Source organism: Lucilia sericata, unplaced genomic scaffold (genome assembly GCF_015586225.1).
Source record: "Lucilia sericata isolate MDLA Ls3-8-SP2 unplaced genomic scaffold, ASM1558622v1 Contig002239F_arrow, whole genome shotgun sequence".
Lineage (NCBI taxonomy): Eukaryota > Metazoa > Arthropoda > Insecta > Diptera > Calliphoridae > Lucilia > Lucilia sericata.
This window is the reverse complement of record NW_023996065.1, coordinates 23,232-30,321: the sequence shown is the minus strand read 5'-3', so window position 1 is coordinate 30,321 and position 7,090 is coordinate 23,232.

Genomic DNA, 7,090 nt, shown 5'->3' with positions numbered 1-7,090 from the left:
ATAAAAATTGCTTCAAATTAATTTCTCTTAAATTAATCTTAAAAAGGACAAAAAGAAACTTCTATTAATTTTAATAATTGTAATAAAACTGTAAAAATTTAAATTTACCTTTCTACGCCTTTCTGTGAACATTTCCTTTTTTAACAGCGATAATTTGCACTTTTTATTTGACCTCAAACACTTTGCTATTGAAAGAGCTTTCTAAAACTTAAGCAAAAAAACCTTTAGCAAAAACTGCCAAAAGAAACCAACAAACAGTTTCACACACTCATACTCTTAAACAATTTTGCTTTATTTTATTATTAAAAAACAGGCCATAGTTGGAGCTTTTACTTCCTATAACATTTATGTATTTTTATTCATGCTCTCATTTTATTTACTTCTATTTCTACACTCACACCCCCCCCTCCCACTGCGTAATGCATTTACACATACATACTTTCTTATTGACTATTTTGCTAATAACAAAACACTTTTTCATAAAAAAACCGAACAAGAGAGAGAGAGAGATAATTTGCAAAACTATGGATACACATTTTTTCCTTCACGACTGCGCTGCCGGCAGCACATTTCTTGTTAACAACTATTTTCTATTAATTACCGCAAGATATTAACATAATTTAACACTTTTCAAATGACTTTTATGCGCACTACATTTCTATTCACTTTTTATAAAATTTAAAAACTTTTCTATTACCAAATAATTTTTTTTTATTACGACACTACCGGAAGACGAACGTATTGTTAAGACATCACACTAAGAACTGATTAGCAAACGTTAAACGGAAAAGAAGAGTTTAGTGGAGTAATGCAAAATAAAAAAACAGAAAGAGACAGATTGTATGCGCATAAAGCTTAGCAACAGGCTGAAATACATTTATCATTAACTATCTAGAAAGAGTTAACGCAGTTATTAGAATAATTGCAATAAACAGTGCGCATGTCCAAAATTATTGTGGTGTGATTATTTGAGAGAGTAAAAAGAAGGAAATGCAGTAGTAGTTTAAGTAAAAAGAGAACTGTATGTATTACTTAGTTATGATTATACAAGAACAACAATGTCAGGAACATTCATACAAGTGTAGCACATAATTTTTTGCATGTTTTTTTTAAACTAAACTTGTGTTTAGGCTTGTGTCATAATAATGTCAAGCCTCATATAAAGGAATTTGACAGCATTAAAGTTTTTGTCGGATGAAGGTATCTTCATAAATACACCTTAATAAAGGCTTGTTTGTATGTGTGTGTATATGAAGTTTTTGAATTGTGCTTCTTGAAAACACGATAGGATTCGATTGGAAGAAGATAGAGGGTTGAAATTTTCCAAAATTATTTCCAATATATAAGGTTTGTTTGGTATTGAAAATGAGCAATATTAGTACGCGTTTTCGCATAGCACCCATACAAGTGGCCCCCAAAATACTGTTTTAACAGTATATCAAGGAAATTCGACATAAAGAAGTTTATGAGTCCATAACTGACCCTCCCCCCATATAAGGTGCCCTTAAAAAAAAAACGTTAAGGCATTACTGGCTTAAAAATACAAGAAATTCGACAGAAACAAGTTTTGTGCTAGTCAAAATTTCTTCTATAACTTTTATGAGGATCGGTTCATAATTGATCCTAACCCCATATAAGGCCCTCTTCAGAAATAACTTTAACGCCCATTACCGACTTTCAAATTCTAGTTTAGTTATAGTTCAGTTCTAATTAAGTTCTGATTAAATTCTAGTACAGTTTTATTTCAGTTCTAGCTCAGTAGTAGTTCAGTTCTAGTTAGTTCTAGTTCAGTTATAGTTCACTTCTAGTTCTGTTCTAGTTCTGTTCTAGTTCTGTTCTAGTTCTGTTCTAGTTCTGTTCTAGTTCTGTTCTAGTTCTGTTCTAGTTCTGTTCTAGTTCTGTTCTAGTTCTGTTCTAGTTCTGTTCTAGTTCTGTTCTAGTTCTGTTCTAGTTCTGTTCTAGTTCTGTTCTAGTTCTGTTCTAGTTCTGTTCTAGTTCTGTTCTAGTTCTGTTCTAGTTCTGTTCTAGTTCTGTTCTAGTTCTGTTCTAGTTCTGTTCTAGTTCTGTTCTAGTTCTGTTCTAGTTCTGTTCTAGTTCTGTTCTAGTTCTGTTCTAGTTCTGTTCTAGTTCTGTTCTAGTTCTGTTCTAGTTCTGTTCTAGTTCTGTTCTAGTTCTGTTCTAGTTCTGTTCTAGTTCTGTTCTAGTTTGTTCTAGTTCTGTTCTAGTTTTCAGTTCTAGTTCTGTTCTATCTAGTTCTGTTTAGTTCTGTTCTAGTTCTGTTCTAGTTCTTTCTAGTTCTGTTCTAGTTCTGTTCTAGTTCTGTTCTAGTTCTGTTCTAGTTCTGTTCTAGTTCTGTTCTAGTTCTGTTCTAGTTCTGTTCTAGTTCTGTTCTAGTTCTGTTCTAGTTCTGTTCTAGTTCTGTTCTAGTTTAGTTCTGTTCTAGTTCTGTTCTAGTTCTGTTCTAGTTCTGTTCTAGTTCTGTTCTAGTTCTGTTCTAGTTCTGTTCTAGTTCTAGTTCTAGTTCTGTTCTAGTTCTGTTCTAGTTCTGTTCTAGTTCTGTTCTAGTTCTGTTCTAGTTCTGTTCTAGTTCTGTTCTAGTTCTGTTCTAGTTCTGTTCTAGTTCTGTTCTAGTTCTGTTCTAGTTCTGTTCTAGTTCTGTTCTAGTTGTGTTCTAGTTCTGTTCTAGTTGTGTTCTAGTTGTGTTCTAGTTGTGTTCTAGTTGTGTTCTAGTTCTGTTCTGTTCTAGTTCTGTTCTAGTTCTTTCTAGTTCTAGTTGTGTTCTAGTTCTGTTCTAGTTCTGTTTTAGTTCTGTTGTAGTTCTGTTCTAGTTCTGTTTCAGTTCTGTTTCTAGTTCTGTTTTAGTTCTGTTCTATTTCTGTTTCTAGTTATGTTCTAGTTCTGTTTCTATACGAAATTTTTCAGTTAGTCATAAATTTTGATGGAAAAATTTTCCCTATCGATCGTTTATCTGAACGAAATTAAACACTTTAGGTTTGTATGTATCTTCAGAGTCATGTCAATCTTATTGCAAACATTTCATGTATTTTAACAATATGTATATATTTTTTCGGACTTTTATTTAAACTATGTTTTATTTTATTATTTTTTTAATTGTGTTTGTTTCCAGTTTAATAAACTCTGTTTTAGATTTTTCTATTTTGTATTTTATTTTTGTTATTGTATTTCAATAATAGATATAATCTAATATATAAATATAGTACATACTGTTGTTGTTATATCTAATACATTTAATGTTTTATTTACTTTTTTTTTTGTCTTTTACTATTTTTATGGGTTTTTTATATTTTATTTATTTTTAATATAAAGAAGACTTTTTTTTAGTTGTGTAATGGGGGGCATATATTTTTGTTTAATTTTTTTTATATTTAAGACCTAAAGTTGCTGTCGGAAATAGAGATGATTTTGTTATTTCAATAATTAATACAAAAAAAATATTTATTGTAAATTATGTAAAAAATCAGCTAAAATAATGAAGATTAGACATAACAATAGTTGCAAAACTTAAGTTTGTTTTAAGTTTTGAAATTGTTGTTTTGAATTTTTTTTATATATATTTTTTTTCTTTGTTTTTTTTAATTAGTTTGTTATAAATATTTAGCAAAAAAAGGCAATTATTATAAGGTTGTTTTTGTTTATATTTTGTTTTAAATATATTTATTTTTATTTTTTTTTTTCGTTTTTTTATGTAAAAAATAAAGTATTGTTTTAAACATTCATTATTGGTTTTTTTAAATATATAACATTTTATATATTTTTACTTTTATTTAAATTAGAAAAAAAACACACATAAATTAATTATAAGTTTTATTTTATATAAAAATGTTAAAAAAATAAAGTTTAGTATTTAAAAATGTTTCAATACATTTCAAAATTTGAGGTTTTAACAAAACCTTGTTTGCTATTTAGTCAAACGAATCTGGGCATTCACAAAAGAAATCATTTCTGAAACAGAAATTCAAACTCTTTTCGTAATGTATTACAAATTTCAAAAAGAATTTTCCCGGATTGTTTAAAAACCCTTCTAAAACTTTTTAAATCTATTTAGTTTGGTTTAACAGCTTTTTACTTTATTTTTATCTATAATGTTATTGTTTAATAACTCCATTGATATTGGAAATTTCTGGCGCTGTTTTAGTAAAACTTTATTTTCATTTTACTGTTTCCCTTTAGTTTTTTAAATCACATTTATTAGAATTTCTTAGAAAAAAAAATTAAATAAAAAATTAGTTTGTTTTATTTGAAACAAAGTTCAAGACAATTAAGTGTAAATTTTTTTGACGAGCAGCAAAATATTTATACTCTGTTGAAGGAATTTATGAAAATAGAAAGGAGTCTTTTATTTGTGGCAAGCATTCGAAATTTGTTAAACAAAAAAACAATTCTAAAGGATGTGCGTTTAATAAAATTAAACAAAAATTTGTTTGCAACATACTCTTATGATTAAAAAATTGTATAATTTGTTTGATTTCGGTTTTGTTTTTGATCTCTTAAGAGTGATCATCAAATTTCTTTAGGAAATATTTCATCTCTCCCAAGAGATCATTAATTTCTTTAGGAAAATTTTGATCTCAACCAAGAGATCATCAATTTCTTTAGGAAACTTTTGATCTCAACCAAGAGATCATCAATTTCTTTAGGAAACTTTTGATCTCAACCAAGAGATCATCAATTTCTTTAGGAAACTTTTGAACTTTTCTAAAAGATCATCAATTTCTTTAGGAAGTTTTGATCTCTTCTGAAAGATCATCAATTTCTTTAGGAAGTTTTTGATCTCTTCTGAAAGATCATCAATTTCTTTAGGAAATTTTTGATGTCTCTCAAGAGGTCTCTTTCTAAAGTTCATCAATTTCTTTAGGAAATTTTCCATCTCTCCCGAGTGATCATCAATTTCTTTAAGAAAGTTTCGATCTCTCCCGAGAGATCATCAATTTCTTTAGGAAATTTTTCATCTCTCCCGATAGATCATCAATTTCATTAGGAAATGTTTGATCTCTCACGAAAGATCATCAGTTTCTTTAGGAAATTTTTGATCTCTCACGAAAGAACATAAATTTCTTTAGGAAATTTTTCATCTCTCCCGAGAGATCATCAATTTCATTAGGAAATGTTTGATCTCTCACGAGAGATCATCAATTTCTTTAGGAAATGTTTGATCTCTCCCGAAAATCATCACTTTTTTAAGAAAATGTTTGATGTCTCCCGACAGATCATCAATCTTAGTTCCTTCCAAAAAGATTTTTGATCTCTCCCGAGAGATCATCAATTTCTTTAGGAAATTTTGACCCTCTCCCGAGAGACCATCAATTTCTTTAGGAAATTTTCGATCTCTCCCGAGTGACCATCAATTTCTTTAGGAAATTTTCCATCTCTCCCGAAAGATCATCAATTTCTGTAGTAAATTTTTGATCTCTTCTGAAAAATCATCAATTTCTGTAGTAAATTTTTTATCTCTCCCGAGAGATCATCAATTTTCTTTAGGAAATTTTTTATATCAGACAAAAGATCACCAATTTCTTTACGAAATTTTTGATCTGTCCCGAGAGATCTTCAATTTCTTTAGGAAATTTTTGATCTGTCCCGAGAGATCATCAATTTCTTTAGGAAATTTTTCATTTCTTCCAAGAGATCATTAACTTCTTTAGGAAATTCTTGATCTCTTCCAAGAACACATAATTTACTTTAGAAAATTTTTGATCTCTCCCGAAAGATTATCAATTTCTTTAGGAAATTGTTCATCTCTCCCGAGAGACCAAAAATTACTTTAGGAAATTTTTGATATCTCCCAAGAAATCATCAATATCTTTAGGAAATTTTTGACCTTTCTTTAGAAACTTATCCATCTCTCTTGAGATCTCTTTCAAGAGATCTACATAAATTTCCTAAGAAAATAATATAACTCTACCAAAAGAGATCGTCAATCTCTAAATAATCCAATATCATTACAACTTTCAAACTTCTCAGGGATTTGTTTTCTTCATCAACACTTTCAAAGCGTTAAGTTTTTAAATTGTTTCTAATAATTTAATAATTTTTTTTGTTTTATTATTTGTTTTTGTACGCTTTTTACAATTGGATTTTCGTTATAATATAATTTAATTCTTGTTTAGTTTGTATTTTCATAAAGAGATTTTTCATGTTATGTATAAATTACATTTCTTTTTAATAATTCTATTTTTTTTTTTAACAAATGAGTATGTTGTTGTCGTTTTGTTGTAATGTCAGTTGTTGTTAAGTCATTATTTAAATAAATATATATGCATCACAGGATAATAAAAAAAAGAAAAAAAAATATTTAATAACATATAATATTTGATTTTTTTTTTCTGTTTTGTTAAATATTACTTCTTTTTTTTGTTGTTTTTATTCTTTTGTTTAAATAGTTGTTAGGGGTGCTATGGTTGCTGCTGCAATCAAATTTGTAGTTGCCTGCTGTAGTATGCTTTCATCTCCTGTATCATCCTCAATTAATTTATTCACATCATAATTGTCATCGATTTCGGTGTTGCTTGTTGTTATTGTTGAATATTGTGTTGCTGCACAGCAACTGGGGGTTTGTTGTCATTGTCTCGGTGGCATTGCTGGTCCATGTTCTCGATAAGTTTTCAATTTTGTTTCGATTGCCTGGAAAAGATCATTAAATTGTATTAAAATGAGAATTTTTTATAAAATTAGGAACATTTTTTTTTTTGTCTTTTTGCGAAGTTATTGAACCTTAAATATTCTTCACCATCAGAGATCATCAATTACTTTAGAAAATTTTTGATCTCTCTCAAGAGATCATCAATTTCTTTGGAAATTTTTGATCTCGCCCGAGAGATCAACAATTTCTTTAGGAAATTTTTTATCTCTCCCGAGAGATCATCAATTTCTTTAGGAAATTTTTCATCTCTCCCGAGAGATCATCAATTTCTTTAGGAAATTTTTCATTTCTCCCGAGAGATCATCTATTTTTTTAGGAAATTTTTCATCTCTCCCTAGAGATCATCTATTTCTTTAGGAAATTTTCATCTCTCCCGAGAGATCATCAATTTCTTAAGGAAATTATTCATCTCTACCGAGAGATCATCAA